This window comes from Rhea americana, unplaced genomic scaffold (assembly GCF_003343005.1).
Source record: "Rhea americana isolate MKP2758 unplaced genomic scaffold, rheAme1 scaffold_101, whole genome shotgun sequence".
Lineage (NCBI taxonomy): Eukaryota > Metazoa > Chordata > Aves > Rheiformes > Rheidae > Rhea > Rhea americana.
Window position 1 is genome coordinate 1,697,194 of NW_028185051.1, and position 21,501 is coordinate 1,718,694.

Genomic DNA, 21,501 nt, shown 5'->3' on the forward strand with positions numbered 1-21,501 from the left:
TCCACTCCTTCGCCGTTAAAGGAAGGAGGTTGTTCTAGGGATTTTAAAAAAATCATCTGAATTTAGGACCAAAACTCCTTACAGAGAATTTCCTGTCTCTTCTAACTTCAACTATGGCAAAATATGATACTTCAAGTAACTGAATTTCAAATTACTTAGGTCTGCAAATTTAAACCTACAGCTTGGATACTAGATACAAGCTTGTTAGAAATTAGTACTGATCATACCCTCCCATCTATCATGTTCTTCTTTGCCCTGACACAAATTAGCAGGTAAATAAGGCACTCATTTTGTTGTTGTTATTTTCTGTAATCATTGGRAAAAAACCTCATTCTGGGAGTAATTTCATAGGCAAATCCCCACTTAACTAACCTGCCCTCTGGATACAGTCATCAGGTAGAAGCCAAAAAAAGGAAAAGAGCATAAAGTGTATGAGGCGACCTACAGACAAGGAGAAAGCTTGTTTCTTGAAAGAAGATGTTGCTTTCCACAAGAGGGCAAGAAGAGATGATGGCAGAAGAAGAGCAGAGGAACACATTTGCCAGCTATCAGGTCAGAAGATTAGGAAGGATATCCCAATACTCTACTTTCTGCCAGTCTGTTCAATACTACACCCCTCAGAGTAAAGTAACAACAGCTCAGGTTGTCTTACGTGCCCAGTGTGCCCAAGGATTATTGTGACCAGAGTGACACTTTAATTCCTCTCTTATCTTGCAAAACAGCTTTTCCTTTATGAAAGGCATGCAGAGAGGGAGCATAGCAGAGGGTTCAATGTACAGTACTCCACAGAAAAGCAACTCTCTACTACCAGCACGAGGTCTAAAGAGAGAAAGTTCCTGGCCTTGTTAAAAATGGGGTGCACTGCTATGTATGCCTGTACCAACCTTCTGCAAGAAGTGTATATGCAAAGTTGTCTCATGTTTGCCTAATGACAACAATATTCAGCAAGTTTTATCATTTTATCCTAATATAATTTTTTTCAGAATTCTTTGTATCAGAGATTGTATTTTGCACCCTCATGTATGATATTCCTTGTATTTGTCACCATCATCTTGATGCCTTGATGCATCACATTCATTCATTTGTGGAAAATTAAACTGTATTGTTTCATTTTGTTGAAAACACTCCTATTACTGTCATTCAACTAATCAGAATACTCTGAATTCTTACTTTTTTATCATAGCTGAAAGAAATGAGATAAGGACAATTCCTAACCACATTTAGTATTCAAGAAGACAATATTTGTCTCTCATTCCACTTCAGTAGTGGTGAGATAGGTCATAAGAAAAGACAGCCAAAGATAAATACTAGTGCAAATAATTTCTTAATCTTTTTTTTTTCCATGACAGCAAGAATCTGTATCTTTTTTTCTACTAAATCTAAAAGTACAAGTAATTGTTTTCCAAAGAGACTAGTGGTTTTGTGAACCCAATCAAGACAAGAGAGAGGGCAGATTTTCAAAAACTCCGGAGCATCCATATGCTAAAGTAAGACTCAAAATGGACAATAAGGAACACCTAAACTGACTAATCACTTTGAATATCTTGATTACAGATTTAAAAAAATTACTGTAACATATTATTATGATATACATAACATTTAACCACTTGTTTTGTTTGTATGTAGCTACATTTTTCTTGCGTTCTGCACAGAACAAACCATGAAATAAAATCATTTAGCAGCAAAGGGCAGAAATTCAGGCTGACGCACATACGATTAAAAATGCTGGCTTCCTACTCAGAGCATAAACAATCTGAAGAAACTGAAAGATTAACAGAATGTAGATGATTGTGTCCTGATTTCTTTTTCCATATATACTACTCATTTCTTCCTTTTCTTCTAGCTAACACCTTGATGTAAAACAGTCTCTAAAACCCAGGAAGGTCTCAATAACAACATTAAATCAGGCATTCCTTTTCAGCTCTTTCTTTTCAATGGCTATGCTGTCATTCAGTTTTCCAGGACTTCTCTGGTTGCTTGGAATATGAGACATCTGAAGCTGTTGCTGATGGCAATGGAGGAAGAGGACAGGTTGCCAGCTGTGCGATCGCCTGTGGCGAAGGCTAAAGCAACAAAGCCTTGGAAAMTACCCATACAAACAGCTGGGGAGTCAAATGACAGCATCTTGACCTGTGACCACCAAGCCACCCTTGGAGTATCGGTGTGCCTGGTGGGTTGGTAGCAGTAGATATGCTCAGGAACCCACTGAGCTGATGACATCCCTTTGCCTGCTATTTACCAGCATRGAGGAGTCTCCATGTGGAGCCATCTGCAGCTGGCTCACTTGTATACTGAGGTCTTGTGTCACTGGGGTCTGGCTGGACTGCTTCTGCATGGTACAAAAACAAAAAGATGTCATAAAGTCCAGATAAATATATGTTGGAAGGGGGGAAATGAAGTGAAGAACACATAATTGTTATTCTATTTCCTCCCTTGAAACTCCTGTTCTCACATTTTTCTCTGCCTGAGACTCTCTTCTGCTTGTTTAGAGGAAGCCACAGGAAGGAAAAAAGCAGGACTCCTGTAAACGCAACTGAGCGTCTTGTTGTTCCTTTGCATGTCTTTGCTTTCCAGACATCGCCACCTCCAAATTTTACCTGCAGAGGACTGACGTAGTTTGCTGAGAATAAAAGCCACGATGAGTGGCTCTCATGCCAACTCTGTGCAGTCACGGGGGGGCCAGCAGAAGCACAGCAAGAGCGCTGATAGCGCTCCGCAGACAAGCAGAGACCCGAAGCTGTTTGCAGCTGTGAGGTCGAGTTCCCAGAGCAGAAGCCAGCATCGCAGGGCTGCGAGCAGCTCTGGCACCGCTCACGGACACTCTCAGCATTCACGAGTGGAACTGGGGATCGAGCACGCCCCTACCCCGGGCATGCTCCAGCAAGAAGAGCGTGCCCCTTGCAAGCTTTGAACTCCTAGTGCCTACATGGGAAAGCGAAAAACTTAGCTTCTCATCACAGATATGCAAATTTACCCCATCAAATTCCAATAATAATCTGAAGCTATAAAATCAACACGAATTTTCATTGGGGACTTYGCTGGGAGTAGAATTGTACCCTTAATCAGCAAAATAAATGAACATTTAAAACTAACATAACCCTGCAGTACATAAAGTAGAACTGCTGTGGTGGTGTCAGTTCATTCCAACTACTCGCTGCCAAGGTTTCATTCTGGGTATAAATACACAGTTTGTCCAAAGGAGAAGCATACGTCCCTGCTCTCCTTATTTTGAGAYACCTCTTCAGATTTGCACAGTTCAAGATAAATCAGATGTAAAAAGAGATATTTATGATCTTCAAAACTCAATAAACTGCATTTACACTTACAGTATCTTGGCTCGTTCTGGGCTGAAAAGACCATAAGACCTGATGTATACTTGTATAAATAAATGAGCATATGAAATTTAGTAACAGGAGCTTTTGTGACTCATAGGAGTCTTTGGAAAAATCCCCTCTAATCTATTAATAATAAAGAATCTGTAATGCTAAAATTACAAACTCCAGCACGTCCCCTCTTCTTAGCATACCAGAGAGACTTTTTTTTTCTGATAACAGTAGCATATTCAAGACAGTATAGCCTTGACACAAGTCTAGTCCAAATTCTGCAGTYGGATACCTGGCATTACAAGCATTCCTATATAGGATGTTGGATATTTAGCTGAAATCTCAGCTCAATGTAAAAAGCTAATATTTTTTAATGAGATAAGTATGAAAGAGCCCAGTACAATCAATGTAAAATTTCCAGTGTAACTGAATTGGGTATCAAATTATCTCAATTTTTTCTGCTGTTCCTAAATTAAAAATTGTCTACAACAAACATGTATTGAAGTGCAGAAGATGCTACATAGGCGGGCTGCAACACCTGACAGATGAAAGCATTGCTGGCAGTTTGATACCAAAAATTGTAAAAATATTGTGCAGCACAATTCTGCTGCAAGGAGTGTTGTGTGGACCAAACCACACAACTAAGAAATTCAGTAAATCACAGAGCTCTGTAATCTGAACAGCACTGCCCACCACTCCTGCACTCGGTGCACAAGAGGTAGAGTGATAACTTTAGTACAGAAAACATGTAGATTGCTTCTTACTCTACATTCACCAACAAACCATCTGCCTATTTTCCATTTGTGAGCACCTATGGAGGTGACCATTCTTCTTTTGCCTGGATGGCCCCTAATACCTAGAGGTACAAATAATATCACTGGAAAAAATACATATAATATTTCATCAATCATTAAAAGAACACTGCCGTGACTGAGAGGCCTACATTTCTTTCTTCTTTTCTTTGTTAGTCTTTATATATATTTTATTTTTTATACAGTGCTTCAGGGATCACTCAACAAATGATAATCTCCCCACATACAGTTACAGTATAATAAACAGAGTTAGGTGCAGAAGATCCTTTCAGCGGGGAAACCACTTTAGTTCCATTTTTGGCCCAGTTCTTAAAAAAAAAAAGACTGAAGATACCATGCTGTGTGCATGCATGAGTGTTTCTTTACCTTTTCTTCCAGCAACTTCGGAAAGACTGCCCAATTTTCCCCAAATTTTGCAAGAGGCTAATAGGGTTGAAAACACTAAGCTTGTTAAAGAGTAGGGGAAACACCAGCTGTGCAAAGCACGGAGATTTTGCTAGAGCTTCCACTGAGGGGAGAGCTAAGAAACAAGTGCCCTTAATTAGACATYGGAGAATCTACAGAGGACGGCGGTGCCAAAGCTGGGCAGCCTCGCTTTGCTGCCCTCAGACTGCAGGCACGTGCGGCTGATGCGCTCCGTGCAGATCACTAAAAATATGCATTGTCCATCGAACAGAAATCCCTCCGTCTACATCCACAGTCCTTCCCTCCAACACCGCTTTACGAGCAACGAGTTAGTACAGTCGTACAACAGCGACAACCCCATGGTAGGGTTGTCACCCACTGATGCGCCCGGGGTGCATCTATGCAAGCCCAGTCACAGATCCCAGAAGCTGGATCTCAGAGGGAAGTCTTGGTTCTGCACGTACGTTACATTAGTCCCAGAAGCAGTCTTTTCTGCTTTAGCATGACCCCTCTCTTAGACTCATTTTTCCCTTTCACAAATGCCTGTAAGATTATATGCACCTTATATCTTGAATTAAATTCTACAACTTCCTGTCACAATGCTCTGCAGATGAAAAAGCCCCTTGCTGACTGCCACATACGTTCTTGATTTAACACAGGGTTGTTAAAACATGGCCAATTCATTCAAGCAGGAAATATGGTCATATTCGAAAAGACAGCGTTTTGTCAAAGTGTAAGGTATACTCTGTTATCTCTACAGTATTAAAACTTTAGATTTGGACGAATTAGGAATTTTACCAAGGTAACAACAACAACAAAAACTAGCAGAGAGCCAAAGACAGGCATTAATTTTTCAGTATTTTAGGCTTCAGTTTTCCATAATGACAGATCCTTGAATTCTCCTTGAATCTCAATGAAAGAAGTATTCCACGTTAAGTACAAAGATCCCTTTAGCAGAGATCAAGCCACAAATGGGCACGTGCTTACACCTTATTCACATGGTAAATGACTTTGTGTGGCAACAGAGCCCATCTCACTTATTATTTGTCCTCAATGAAGTTTATGAAGAGGATAACCAAGCTAAGAGTTGTCTATCCTCAGAATAGAACGGAAATCTTTACTGAGAATATATGTGAACTAAAGTGCTCCTCCGTGAGAGTATGGCTGGCAGAAGCTGCCCTCAAGAAAATTAGCACTGTTTGTGGCTAAAATATTTATATTTGAGCTAATATATTTGAAATAATACATTTATTTTCAGTTGACCTAAAATATTTTCATTTTGCACAGGAATGTATTAGCTTTTATATATTATATATTAAGCTTATATATTAGAGGGCTTTTCTTTTAAGCGGGAATTATATAAGAACTAAGTTTAAACTACTATTGTTTTAGTGGTGGCAGGTAGGTTAACATTCCTCCTAATCCATATCATAACAGCTTTTTCTCTCACAAAAATTTTTGTCAAAAAGAATAAATTGCAGATGTCTACTTTGCAACCTTACAAAAAAATTGAGTGACTAAAGGGTAGAAAATAGTCAGAGAGAATTATGACCAAATGCCCCATACTAAAAAGTTCTCCACATGTGGCACAGAAAGAAACAATCAATTCACTACAATTGTCTGCTTAACAGGTTGAGCCTTCATCCAACTGGTAGCAATCAAGCAGGACACTAGAGTGGGCAGGAAATCTAAAATTAGGTTTTACTACCTATAATGGAGGATTTATGGGATAATTTAATTGGCAGTCCTGGGACTGAAACCCAAGGTGGGGGAACAAAAACATCTTTCTGGATACACTCTATGAACCCTTCCTGTAGAGGGCTGAAAAATAAAAGCACTGGGGAAATAACCTAAAGAGGCAATAACCCTTTTCTAGTGCTAAGCAGAAGATGTGTGAATATCTTTGTGTGTTATGTTGAGGAGAGGGGGTAACCAGAGAGAGTAAGAAGCCAAACATTGACAAAAACTGATTTTTCTTCTTTTTAGGACAATGATGTTCTGTGAATTGCTTCTTGTAGTGAAACTTCTCTTCTGCTACACAAGGGATTATAAACAGTCCCAGAGTAAACAAAAAGCTGTAATTCCCTCCGATGCTTTTTCTGACGTCACAGACCATGAAAACACAACACAAAGTTTATTGACTGCAGCAGACTGAGCTCAGCCTTGCGTTCACCCATCCCAGGACGGCCGCTGTCATGCGCAGTATTTGCTGAGACATTTGGGCTTTTTTTCCTCCACAGCATTTCTATGCTCAACCCCAAAGAAATAAGAAGGTATTGGCTTGCCCTGTCCCTCCTCCCTGGCACAGCTCTGCAAGGGTTAACATTTTGCTCTCTGCTGGATTAAAACCTTGCGCAAGTTAACAGGGGGTAACAGGATCTTTTTCGCAGTGCTCATGTGTGTTCCACTGATGTCAGCACGTGCTACTGATGTATTTTCCATGGCTTATTACATTTATTATATGGGCTTCATGCCAGCTTGAGAGGTTGAGCAAGAGGCGCAAGGACACTGCCCGCTGTCCCCTGCACGCAGGGATGTGCTCCCCTGTGCTGCTAGCAGGCAATTCCTCTTGGCCCCTTTCGGGCTCATTCCTGCAAGGTGCTGTGCGCACACTTGAGCAACTAGACCCCCTCCAAGATGCGCTGACGTTTGCAATCGATCCCTAGCCAGACAACTGCCTGGGATGTAGGGAACAGAAATACATCAGCATGGGGAAGCTACAGAAACGCTGGCCCCTTAGAGAGCACGTCTTCTCTTTGTAATGCCATGACCAAATAGACTCTCATACTCAGTTCCTTTGTGTTTCCTTTCCTTTCCTTTTTTGTTTGTTTGTTTGGTTGGTTGATTGAGGTTTTGGGGGCAAAAACTGTTTGCCAGATATTCTATTTGATGGTAATAAATTTTGAGATGATGATACAAGAATATGCTTAGTGGTATTACATTCAATTTATCACTGGAAATGCCAAAGGGAAAAGCAAACAATCAAGTCAGTTTAACAGCTCTGTATTGTTGTTCTTAAAATAGCAGCAACATCAAGTTTTAAGCTATCATAAAAAAAAATCATCTTTTGCAGAAACTGACATCCGGGAATAAACTGGAATATTCCAAGGCTGTCCCAAGAATTTCTCAGTACCTTTCAACCTTACTTGAGATAAAGTGAAAAATCCCAGAAGCAAATGAAAAGGAATGGATTCCAAAAATCAACCTCTGCAAAAGCTCTGCAGGTAGCCATAAGTCTATAGTGAAATTGGTCAGGCCATTTGGAAACCAGCCCATCAAAAAGACTACAACACCTACAAAAATATATGCTTAAGTAGATATAAGTGTGACAACTTCAAGCATACATTGATGTCTTTACGATTTTGCTTTTTTTCCTCTTCTGGTCTTTGAGAGCTAATATCCTTCATTTCTTGCCTTTTATATTCTTCCCCTAACCCTGCTTCTACTAAAGTGAATGAGAAATATCTCCGTGTCATCAACAGGAACAAGTTTTTGCAGTTTTTATGCCACTCATCCTTCTTTACTAAGGGAAACACCACCACACAGTTAGATACAAACTTATTAGGCACTGTCACAACTAGGATGCTGTTGAAAGTCAAAGTCCGACTTCTTATGAAACAGAAAATTTCCCTTTCCATATATTAGATAATTTAGCTTTATATTTTAAATATTTCTTCCATAAACATCCATTTTTTTTCTTAGCTTGCTTTTTCCATCCTTGAGGCTAAAGTGATTGCATTACAGTAAAGAAGAAAACCTTTGTGTCTTAAATATGGCCTCTTTGTTGCCTAAATTTAAAATACGTGAAAAGTTTATAGACCTTGTCAGATTCAGGGTGTGGTACATTACACTTTCCCTCATGAAAACGCAGCCTACATCTGTGAGTAAGTTGCCTTTTCATGGAAATACTATTCAGAAAGCATTTCCATAAAAATTCACCTTGGCACAGCTCTGTTTCTCTTGTCATTTGCCCAGCTGTGTTCCTTCTTTGATTGATTTTCATTTTGGATAAGGCATAACAGTCATTTTAACGGGGGGGAGCAGGGAAAACTTTCCATTTTTACATAAGAGCAAACATCATTGTCAATTTAATACGGCTGCATGAAACATCAACAAAACCTACTGTAATTGTATTTGCAGTCAGAGATAGTCTGAGAGAACACCTCAACCTCCAGCTGCCCTTACTAAAAACAAGACAAGAATACGGTGCACAGAGTCCTAAGTGTAACTTTCAGAAGAGGAAACCCCAGGTCTTTTCAAGGATTTGATTCAGTTCTGGTTGAAGTCAACGTGAGTCCTTCCACCAACTTGAGCAGGAGCTAGGGTACAACACTCATTTGCCTCGTGGAGAAAAGGGGTGTGGAGGAAAGGGAAGGGACCAGCCTCAGAGAAAAGAGGGCCGCTGACCCAGACGGACAAATTAAATGAGATTGTACTGTCATTGCCGGTGCTGTTCCTGAGCTGCCAGGTCCGAGCAACACCCTGAGGCACTAGGCACCTTCCAGACCCATAATCATTTATTTCCCTTAAGGGAACACTAATAGTCCCATCTACTCTTGTAACAGGTGACACTCGGGCTAAGACAGAAAGGATCCCACACTGTCCTCATCTGCCTCACCAGCCCTGTACCATTGCCAGAGGGAAGGTGAGTTAGACAGACTTACTAGCCCAGATGACAGTACCTGAAGCACGCTGTAAGACATAGACTGCATCGGTACTTCTCCCTCTGGGAGCACTAGCTGGGGGCAAGGGGACAAGGGCAAGGAGAGAAGGGGGGCAGGCCTTCCAGCATGGCACTGGGGCTCCCCACTCCACTGCAGCCATGCAGCCCCATATCACTGCACTGTGACGTGTTCAAAGGACACTTTGAACATGTTCCCTAAACACAAATACTAAATTATTATTTTAAATGATGGGTTTCATATTTTGTGAAGCATTTGCCCTGCACTGAAGCTGAAAATGGACAGTCTGTGGTCTCTTTTATGAAGTTGTTTTTATCCTTTAGGAACCAAAGTGGTAAACCACTAATGGCATGAGCATTTTTCTCATTATCAGTTACAAGGTTAATGATTCCTATTTAAGCAAGTAGTATTTTAAAACCATTTAGGCTTGCACATTCAATTATTAGACCTCAGACTGGTTATTGTGTCTTCTCCTAAGAAACTTCTTTTATTATGTTAAATTAAAGATGTACTCTCAAGACCATGCAGTAATTTGCATCAGTAAACACTTATAGGAACTTGTTGCAACAATATCTTAGAACTGGCTCATTTTCAAAATCCCTAGCATAAAAGTTTAGTGCACTACAACTCTTAAGTCAATTCAAAATAATTAAATGATCAGTTAAAACTGTGGTCTAGCAGCTGACGCAAAGGCAGACTTTCACCCCACTGCTTGCATTGAGCTCTGCTTCATGGTCTTGTGGAAGTTACTCAACCCACTTCTAAAAAACGTTAACTAGAACGAMGTGTGTCCTGGCCATTCAGATGCAACAAGGTGTTAAGTCACGTCTCCATCTCCAGAAGCCCAGTGTCACCCAGACACAGACTAGAACAGACTGTAGAGATTCTTTTTACACAAGGATCGTAAGGGCAAGATCGTGTCCCTTTCTGCTCAAGCCCCATCTGAATACCAGSATGGAGAAAAATGTCATAGCTACTAAAGGCACTGGAAGACAAATGTCCAGGTTCTCAATGGGAACTGGAAAGTTTGGAAAAGGCAGAGAGCACAACATAAGGACTCTGGCACAAGAAAATCAAAGCACATTCATAAAACACAACAGCTCAACATTTTTAAATGTATCAAGCACGTATTATATAGTAGTTGCCAAAGGGTTGCTGTCATCTCCAGGAAAAGCAAGCATGCCACAGATATTTCCTGTGCACACTGATCCTGGGGGAACAGTAAAAGTTGGTTATTGCACAGACCTACTCTAAATGTTCTCACTTTCATAATACACAAGTGTTTTCTCACTGCATCCATTTTTGTTCAAAGCCATTGGTGGGCAGCATACCTAACTCAGCTTTTGTTTAAGTTCTTATGTTCTTCCAAGATAATTGGCCCTACGGGACTTTAATCTAAATGGACTGTATCTTTGTAGGGGACCTTGTAGAGGTATTTCTAATGTTTAATGGTCTCCTGAACTACTATTTTCCTCCCACTGTGAAGGAAATGGGCTTGCCGCCATCCGTTTCCCTGTAGCAGGCATTACTGCRAGCAACATGGACGAAGAAGCAACATCCTTTAGCCCATCCTTTACTTCAAAAACACAAGAAAGATGAGCCACAGAGTTCATTCTCTTTAATGAAGAAGATCTTGCTCCACATCAATTTAATCAAGCAAAGATTCCCCTTATGTACAGTTACTCAAGACTCAAATGTACATTTGGAGTCATGCAAGGGGGTAAGGCAATTCTCGCTCAGCCCAGGTTGCTGACTCAGGGCTCCTTGCTGACATGGGCACATACCTGCCAATGGTGCAGGAACGTGAATCTGTCTAGGTGAGGTTATTTCTACCTTTCTTTTGCGGTTATTTCTCAGAACACTTTCTAATGTCTTCCAGACTACCAGTAGCCCACAGACCATATGTTGAGTAATACTGCCATAGACTAGCTAATTATGAGTTCTTCTCACAGCCCACAATAAGGCTTCCCCTTAAGAGCTGATAAACATCTCACTGCTTGCCAGCAGGCATAGTCAAGAACAGGCTCTCAACTGCTGTCAATATCTAATTTAAAATGCTTGTAATTATAACAGCACAACAATAACATTTTGTTTACATAAAAGCTAAGTTCTTCACTCATTTCACCTGCCTGTGGCAAACTTGAGCCATGCATAAAAAAATCCGGGGGTATACTTCCAAAACGTTTAGCTAGTCCTCCAGTTTATAGTGGTTAAGAAACATTCACCCACAGGACATTAAATCCAAGTGTTAACTCTGGTGTATTGTCAGCTGAACCCCTCCAAAGTGCTGTATGCCTGAAACCTCTAGGTGTATCCCATGCATCTAGGTGTAACCTCTGCAGTCAGTTCACGATGGAAGGAAAATTAAAGTGCTTTATTGCATGCTGTATTTTGCTGTGTCGCTTCTTCCTTTTGTAAAGTGTATCTTTCAAGACTGCTTCAGCGCTGGTAACAGGAGCCATGCTGGCRTTCTGAATACTGAAAATTTCTACTCAATAGATAGCAACTACAATTTAAAGTTTCCCCATGCTGCTCTTAGCTCCATACCAGACAATGTGAACAGGGCTGAGAAGGAAAGTCTATTTTCATGTCCTTTTATTCTTCTCCATTTACACTGTTGCATTACTTGTGGTGTTTTCCTTTTCTCTTGCCCATTGAAATCACTTCTCTCTCTCCGAAAAAAGGAGCTACTACAAAAAGCATGATGCAATTTGGCTTAAATGTCATCATATCCAAAACAYCTTTCAGATTTAAAACAGAAAAATTAGGATTTCCCTGCAGTAAGAGGCTATGGGCTATGTGAGGAGTTAAATTAAGAGATCTTGACRGCAAACCTCCACTGAATCCTTGCTGCCAAGGGACTGGAAGGAGGTCAAGAGATTTAGCAGGAGGTAGTCCTACAGGTGTATGACCCATGTCTCTTCATCTCTGAAAGATGAATCCATACATAGAGATAGTTGAAATTCTGTCAGTTTGTACAAGACAAATTTTATCAAGAGGATAAATGATGCCTGTTTCATGTGCTAAAACGACAGYGTCTTTAAATTCTGTGGCACTTGAGGGGTATTAAGACTTTAGGAACTCACCACAATGAAACCACTTCCACTGTTTTCCATGTCCAGTGGAAACATTAGGAAGAAACACTGAAGTTGACAGTTCTGGCCCTCCAGAAGCCAAYTGGGAAGCTTCTGTCAGTTCAGCAACATGGAGATTTCATCCACAGACCACGAATTCAGAGTTTCCAAACTCTTTCATTAGGTTATTCTGGACTAGAGGAGGAAGAGGAATTCATGGGTTGGGGAGACTTTTTCCATATAACACCAATTGAAAATGTAAATACAGAACAAACTGTTAAATGTGCTTGCTTTTTATTTTTCCTTTCAGGAGAGCAACTGGTCCAAAGTAGAAAAACATGAGTGACAAATGCCTTTAAGTGCATGTGGTAGAGGACATCATTAGTTTTGAGTTTCTGTGGACCAGCTTCCCACCAAACCACTAAAAATGAGATAAGAGATCAAAAATTCAATATCCCCTACTTAGCTGTGAGTTACTTTCTGTGAAATCATTTGCCTCCCTAATCCTTTCACAAACAATGAAATGCAGATGAGAGTCTAGAGCCACTGAAATCTTCCTAGGGCAACTCCATGGCTGAGCTTGATTAACTTCAGTAGGAGTTGGATGGGGCACTCAGTGTGCCGATGCAGGGATTATTTTCATCTCACGTGAATATCAACATTACCACTTTGGGATTCTTGGTTGCCAGTGATGATTTGTTTCCTCACAGATCCATAAACACTTGTGGCTTACGTCAATGTGGTTTCAGGCTCATTTTTAGCTTAGACCACTCACTTTGCACAGCCTAAGAGGAACCCAAAGTCAATGGTCAAAAGGAGGCTCACTGTACTTCAGACTAGTTTACCRATCAGAATCGTACTTCTGCAGGGAAATGAGGATGCCAGAAATCAGTGCAGAAAGCTAGCCAAAATTCATCCAACCGTTAACAGACAGGAAATAGGAATCACACTTTTCCACTACAAACGTTAAACTATCCAATCCCAAATCCCCTTCCCACAAAATTCAAATGTCTTCTTTCTATTTTTCCTGGTGTTAAACATATGTTAAATATGCATTACAAAACTCACACACAATTTGTCCAGTTTTGAAGCAGAGACCAAAGTACAGAAAACATCCTCGCTCTCGCTCACATTTCTGCTTTCCAAGAGAAGTGCCAGAGAAAGTATTCTATTTTTGTAAGAGTTTAAAGGGCACGGTCAGAAAAGTGACTATGTAAAAACGGCACCTTTCTATCCAACAGATCTGTTCCCTGTGAGTATTCTGAGTCATGTCTGCTTATTTTAGTGACCAAAATAGATTTTTTACTACTTTTCACTCCTCTTTAGTCCTGTAGAAACAACACAGCAACGAGGGAGTTATATAAATCGTATTCTGAATCAAAAACCCATAGAGGCTTGTTAACCAAATTTTAGGCGCAGAATCAYGGACTTGACGGTGGCTAAGGGGCAGCCTGGCTGCCCATCACTTTCTCCGCCATGTGCTACACAGGGCACATCACACCTGGTGGTGATAAATGAAATGGAGAAGTAAGGAGAGGTGCCCTTGTCCCCAGCTCCCATGCCCTACTGCAAATCTGACCCTCAAGTCTGCATTACCACTCCTCACTGAGCTTGCCAGGGATACAGTTAGTTACATCTATCTTTCCTGTAAACTGCCACGGAAATCACTGAAAAATAACAAACACAAAGCTCTCCCCTCCCTCACCTTAGGTCTTGTAAAGTTACTTTGAAAGACTGACTGTAGCTTCAGAGGTAAACTGCACCTTGCTGCCTGGCATTASAAAATTTGCACAGCAAGTTCCTACTTGGAGCTGAAGCTGCTCCTGTGCATAGGGCCAGGCACAGACTTTACGGCCTTTCCCGGTGCAAGCTTTGCATAAGTGGGCCTTGGTAGATTTAAGCAATGTATTCAGCCTAGCTGTTATATAGCAGATACCCTTTTGTGGTGCATGAGACATTGGCCCATTTCAAAAAAGTGAATTAGATAGTTCTATTTCCTTCATGAGCAGAATGGAATCTTACTAGAAAAATTCTAATACTGAAAAAAATGGTGGCTCATGTTTCCATTTTCTAATTTTCCTAACAAAGTTAAAGGAGATAATACTGCAGAAAGTGTAGGATGGCTTTTCTCCTTCTATTCCTCATGCTAAAACTGGACAGCAAAAAGCGAGTTTGACATTACAAATGAAACTATTATATACTGAGTCAACTTTACAATGAAGATAATAAGTGAGCAATAAGATTCATCTGCAGTTCAGACTGTAAAACATTCATCGGGTCTCTTTGCAGTACTTTTATTTGTTTTCCATTCAGCCTCCATAAGATCAGCTGCTGGGGCCTGGATGAGTCCCTACATACCGAATGCAGTGCTTAACCCCAGCCATCTGAAAATCAAGGTACCTAGTCCCATAACAAGGCTTCCTATCTAAGCTGATGAAGAGAGGTCTTATTTTCAGTGATTTACCCCAAACTAACATAATTGACTCACATTAGAAGATGAACCTGTCCTCTAGGGAGGGAACTTGCATGATTACTGTCAACTAGATGCTTAACTTTTAGATGGTTGCTGTTAGGTGAGGGAAATTCTACCCTCATAAAACAAATTTTCAGTCTCCTCACAGCAGAACTGCCTTGTCTGCATAAAAGGTAGAAGAATCAAGATCTCAGGTTCAGATTCCCTTCAAGAGCATGATGAATTGCTCTGCTGAAATGAAACCTTCGTTGTGCCTACTAAGAAGTGCTCTTTGTGGTTTCAGGATGTTGACATACATATTGGTGACAGATGATTTGGCTTTTCCTGATTGCAAGAGATACAGAGCATGCTGCAGACTGTTTGCTATAAATACATAAAAATACCAGAGAACTTGTACACGTAGCAAAGGAATAAAAAGTACTGGCCCAAATTCCCTGCCTCATATTCTGGGCAAATCTAATGAAACTAGTGAGCAGGTACAAGATGTCTATCAAACTATACCTTTATCTGATTTTAAATTCATAACTTTTCTTTTTCAAATCTGCTTTTAATGACATAGGTGCAAACTAGTGCTAAAAACTCTATAAGCCTTTGGAGGGTCGACTATAACCAGAACAACCACTGTAACAGTAGTTCTTGGAGAAATTGAGGATAGCTCTTATCATACCTATTTTGCAGGGGGCCTGTAAATCAGCTTCTTTTCAAGTAGATTTTGCAATCTAGTCTCAGTGTATGTTGTAATGTAATATACTAATGTTACTTTTATAGTTATATTATAAATCCTCTGTGTATAATTTGTGAACCCTATAGAGAACAGTCCATTTTATAAACAGAATTTTAAAACACCAGGTTTAGATTTATTACAGAGTTTATTCAGAATTGACAAAGTCTTCTTAGAAAACTGAATTTTGCTTAGAAGATTTTCCTCCTGTATAGCTACTAATTTTTTTCTTTATAAAGCCCTTTTTAGTTTTCTAACTTACATAGATAAAAAATAAAAACCATGATAGAAATGCCACTTATCTAAAATTAATTTTCTTTGATTGCCATATTTCATATTTGTTCTCATTAAGGATAGAATAATCTACTAAAAAGATACATTGTACAGTAGAATACATTGATACAATATTTATACATACATTTAATTACACCAGTATGAATCACACAGTAACTGCATGTGGTATAGCTACTAAGTATCAGAAGATACATGTGATTTCTTGAGAAAGTGTGCTTCTGTCAGTACAGATCAAACATACTATGTATAGCCATACTTAATAAGCTAAACATAAAGTAATAAACTCAGTGCAAAGCCAAAAGGCATTATGAAAAGCTTAAACTGACAAGTCTACACGATTTATAAATTAGAAGTCAATCAGATTTTGCAATACATTTTTCAAGTAGTTTATAGAGCAGCAAGGTGCTGCTCCTAACCTACCACCACCATCAGCAGCACTAGAAAAAGTGAAAAATAACTGTTGCTAAACTGATACATATTTGCTAGCAGCATAATATTAGCAAAAAAGGAGACAGTTATGGATCGCTTGTAGTGGCCAGTGGAAAGCAGAAGTAAAAAGCYAGTCCAGCAGGCAATGCGTTGGGATGAAGGAAGGGTACCAGAGAATCACATCTGCTTTACACGCTGAAGGTCCTGGGTTCAAGCCCCACTGGAACCAGCACCAGGAAATCTTTGGGAGGCTAGACTAGATGATCTCCAGAGGTCCCTTCCAACCTTACTGATTCTGTGAAGGAGTCTCACTCCTGACCCACTTGCACCTCCACAGCCCAGTCAGGTCTGTTCTTCCCATCCCGGTGTATCTGAGCCAACAGCCCAGGTGCTGTAGAAGCACCTGTCACCTGCCATCCTCTAACTGGAGATGAAGTTGTGTGTTAGTAGGAAGTGATAGTTACCAACTTAGTGGCCGTGCTCTGAAATTCCTTCATGCTATTGCATCTGTTATCGCACCAAGAATTGCTCTCAAGCAGTGGTCAACTATTCGGCTGGTGCAAAATCTATCAGAATTGTTTCAACTGTTCCTGCTTTTTTGTGAGGTGAGGAGAAAAGAAAACAAGGCTGTTTCATTACCAACCTCCTGGAAAAACATGAAAACTTGGGTGTCTAAACTGAGCTGATTGCAGCAACATTTAAGCTTATATTTGTAGCCTTGTGCAGCACTGCAAGTCTGCGGGTGCTCATCACTTCCTATATGCCAACTTTTTCTTTAAGTCAGTGTCTAATTAGGTATATGTAGTTCAAAGTTCTAGGCTACCTGACAAAACCAGAAGATGTGAAACACAACTGAAATCAATATTCATTTTGCAGGAGCAGCATCTTAAAAAGGCAACAGCTTCAAATATTCTACCAACATTGCACAAAGTATGTGGGCAACCTACGAATTTCTCTCTGTTACAAGGTAAAGAGCAGCACAGCATCATTTGGTGGCCAACGAAGGCTGAAAGTTGTGCTACTGTCAGGACACTTTAATAAGCACCTGGATGTCCCATCACACAGTGTACATATGAAAACGAAACACAGGATCTAAATTCCAAAACAAGTCCCCGACTTTCCTGCCACTTGTGCACAAGAGCAATCTCCCAGACATAAGTGGTCACAGTGAGTTCAGCTGAACGGCTTGTGTGGCTACAGGGTGAGGGCTTAGCTTTAAACCATCCTCTATCAGGGCACACTGTATCTCCAGATAAAATAAAAACATATGTTTATTGTTTTCTCTTTGGGAAGACAATTAATATTTATATGATGCATTATCAAACAAAAATAACTAGCTATTTTGTTCTTGGAATAAAGTTTTCTTATTGGAATGAAGTTGTGCCAAGGAGGGATTTCATCTGATGCAAGCAGCATGCAAGAACAATCCACTTCCCATAATAGTTTTCTAAATTAAAAAGCAGTATTTCAGAGTGTGCCATAGAAAGGTAAGTTCAGGAAAATGAACATTACAATGCAGTCTCTCACTCTAAGCAAGAAAAAGTGTCACAGAAGTTAGAAGAAAATATTCTCGCGATAGAAGGACGAGGATCAGACTTCTTGCAAATCCACTCATGTTTACTTTAGATCAAATATCATTTTAGACCTTAAACAACATAAAAACTGTCCGACTGTATACATTTTAGTTTTGATATATATACCAATTAACAAGGACATGCAATATATCTGCAGCAGAATAAACTCCTTGGCTTTCATTGTTAAATTACCGTTTCTTGTATTTAATCAAGCCCTCCAGATTATACACATACCACTAAATATAAATAGAAGAGGTTAAAATGCAGTTTAAATATAACAGATATGTCCGCAACTCCATATTTAGATATACCCTTTAATTTTTTTTTCTATTGCCTACTTTTTACTTACATTTAAATTTAGCAAAGTAATTTTAGACTGCCAGTTTTCTACCTACACTAGTGTAACTAAGCTACTAAGGAAATATATTAGATTGCATCCACTTATTTCATTATCTTCCAAAATGCCAAAATAATACAAATCCCTCTGGTTCAAACCTTTAACCTAGGCAAAAGACAAAATAATGCTTGCCTGAACTGGAAAATTTGCCTGAGTAAAAACTGACGTGACTAGAACCACACTGGGAAATTAAAAAAAAAAAATCTAGTGGCCGTGAAAGTGGCTAGCTGTGGGTATAATGAAAAACAAGAGTGTGGTATTACTGCACAAAAGGTAATTCTTTGAACCCAAGCTAAGCATCGTTATAATAGAGGCCAAAAATATCTTACCAATGTGAGGTTTTTTTTTTTAACAAAATCGTTTTAAGTCAACCATACGGCAAAGCTGACATACAAAGTATAAACAAATCCCTGGCCTACCTTTACAGCTCTGCAGTACAAAAACAAAAGTTCAGCACTAGGTACTCAAGGCTAAGCCTGCACCAGTGGCCTTAGTTGATATGGATCAGTCCCAAAAGGTCCTCTCCGGCTATACGCCGTCAGCAACTTACATCTAGAGTTTAGGCCACAGGTTTCCACAAAGCTACTTGCGTGATTAAAAGATGTACGATTTGACCTTACAGCTACCTTTTCCAAAAAGAAAAATATATTTAAAAGAAAATGACAAGCGTCTCGATAGCGAGGAAAAAAATGCAATAGATTCAAAAAATTACAACTCTTCATGGGAAAGAGTTTTTTGCAGCCCCAACATTTTAAAAGATTTTGTTACTACCTTCTAATAACTCCTCTAGCATTTAGTAATGCAGAGGCAAGGAAAGGAAGGAAACAAATGTAACATTTCAGAGCTACCAGGTGCCACCAGCACTGCAAAAGCTCTTCATGTATTTTGATCGTCAGTGGAGAGCATATAGCCAAGAGAAGAAACTGCTCTATATGCAGACATCAATAAAGTGATCAAACCCAGCTCCTCTGCACTGGAAGAACCAACGCAATTAGCCTCACATTTTGATAGCGGAGCACTGGTGCTCTGTAGAAAACTCAGTGTGAAGGGATTTGCCTCATCAATAGTCAGGTATTTTGCTCATGTTCACATCAACGGGACTACAAATAACCACCTCAGGATTTTGTCTTTGTTTACACAACTCCATGTGCACACAGAAAATAAACTGCCCACAGAAGAGCAGGTAGCAAAGACACGTCCACACCGCAAAGGTGAAAGTACAGATTTTTAGATGGAATCATTTGAACTCTGACAACTGTGGAAACTAAAGAGATTTTGGATGGAAAAAGTCTAACCTATCAACATATAAATGATCGTACTTGCAATAAAAGATGCTACTTCAAAGTCTGTAACAATTTGTATTTTAAGCTCATGGTTGATATCACTGAAACTCCTCAATGGAATCATACACTCAGATTGCTTCAGTGCCTGACAAAGACATCAAACTTTGTTAGAGAGAGAAATCACAGAGTTAGTACCACTATATAAACTATAGGAAGGAAGAGGTACCTAATATATAGCTATCAGAGTATATCTTTAGGAGCCAGAAGCTACATAAACTATAATCCAAATGGAATAACACTTTAGGAGCAAAAAGTCCAACTAATGACATATAGAACTTATACTGACAGATCATTTATAAAATTCTTGTTGCATGTAACTCTATCTAGTACTATATGATTTGTTTAAACTTTGGGATTAAATCACGGAAGGTGGGGACAGATGCTATTCAAAGCTCTAAACACAGACATGCTTTTGGAGGTAGTGATATTTTTTCTTGAAAAGTTTTTCAGAGTTGCATAGCAAGTTAGTCATTTCTGCATACATACGTATGAAACAGAAAATAAGGACTGACATTACAATTTCAATGCACAATATCTGTTTTTTAAATGTTCTTTATGACGCAGATAAGATAATATCAAAATATGTTTGTCCCATATTAAGTATAGCTTAGCTTATTTTACCTTTATTTATTTTCTTTGAATTAGGAACTTGTCAAACAAACAATCTATTTAAGGACCAGTCTCTTCCTTGATTTTTATGTTAAGTTAGATGTATTTGAAATCACGTACCTGATATATACAGCTTGATGAAAGTTTACATTTCACATCCTCATGAGAAGCTGTCTTTGTCTACTTCACTTGTTTCAGTGAAACGAGGGAAGTGGATAAAGGGTTAAACCAAAGGAATGTGACATTTCTCCATGTGCAGTTCATAGACCTATCCTGGTTTTCCTAATGGACTCAAAATTACATGGGCAGAATGTAATTTCCAAACTATTACTTCAGCGCTGAAGCACAGTGCTAATTTGGAGAATGACACTTAGAATACAAGTAAGAATTTCATAAAAAAAAAGAGTAAGTTTTCTTGCATTGTGGGTTCTTAGCACAGGCAGCAAGGAATAGAAGTTTATGGTGGTCAGAACTTGCAGCTTCAGCTTTTGCAAATATGATTACGCACACTCCAAACTCCACAGGAAAGTCATCTGGTCACCAAAACAGATCTCTGCATATTGTATCTAAGCGCTTACTCTGTAAAGTACCACAACCAGCTCTGACACTCATCAGACCAACTCAGGTAATTGAAGGTTTTACTATGTGCAATAGCGAGTCAGCTTTTGAAAAGGCAATATAGGTAATAGTTAATTGAATGATGAATTGCTGAATTACAAAGACACCAATGCTGCTATTAGGAACCGAGGAAGAAAAAGTAAAAAAGTGGTGGTGGGGGGGGGGGAAGTAAAATTCAGAGGCTCATGCTGAAAAGACAGCAGCCAGCCTGAGAGCAGCCGGCGCGCAGGCTTTACGGTTCAGGAAAGCTGGAGGGGGTTAAGCCTGCGCGCTGAGCGCCCGCGGGCGATGCGCGGCGCGGGCCGCCTCCCCGCGGCGGCACCTCTCGGGCGGGCGCGCCCGCCAGCCGGGCACGGCGGCCCCCGCGCAGCCTCCGCGCAGCCCCCGCAGCGGCCGCCCCGACGGCCGCGCCGCCCTCCGCGCCCCGCGGGGCTGCGGGTGCCGCTCAGCGCCCCACCACCACCGCCGCCGCCGGGAAAGGACTTACCGGGCGAGGCCGGGGAAGGGGCGAGTCCGGGGGGGACGGGACGGGACGGGACGGGGACGCGGTGCCGCCGGGTGAAGGCAGTGGCCGCCGCCAGCGTGAGCGAGTGAGTGAGCGAGCGAGAGGATGGAGGAGTTGCAGACTGCAGTGACTCACCCCGGTCGGGACGGGCTCAGCCCATAGCGCTGGCCCCGGGCTCAATGAGCCTCTTTCTTTCTCCAATCGCGGAGCAGAGCGGCCGCTGCTCCGCGGCGCTGCCCGGC

The 21,501-nt window shown here is 40.5% G+C and overlaps 1 protein-coding gene across 6 annotated transcripts in view; it reads right to left on the minus strand.

Moving 5' to 3' along the window:
- Positions 1–21,495, minus strand: part of ERG (ETS transcription factor ERG) — a 143,865-nt gene extending 122,370 nt beyond the window's left edge. For 2 of the 6 annotated variants that reach the window (XM_085304926.1, XM_085304888.1), the window contains exon 1: positions 21,242–21,330. The gene's annotated coding sequence lies outside the window, so the exon portion shown is untranslated. Of the gene's footprint in view, positions 1–2,239; positions 2,330–20,256; positions 20,349–21,241 lie in introns of those variants that run through there. The other 4 variants (XM_085304896.1, XM_085304946.1, XM_085304903.1 and 1 more) reach the window with 4 other exon arrangements.
- Between the last annotated feature and the right edge of the window lie 6 nt (positions 21,496–21,501).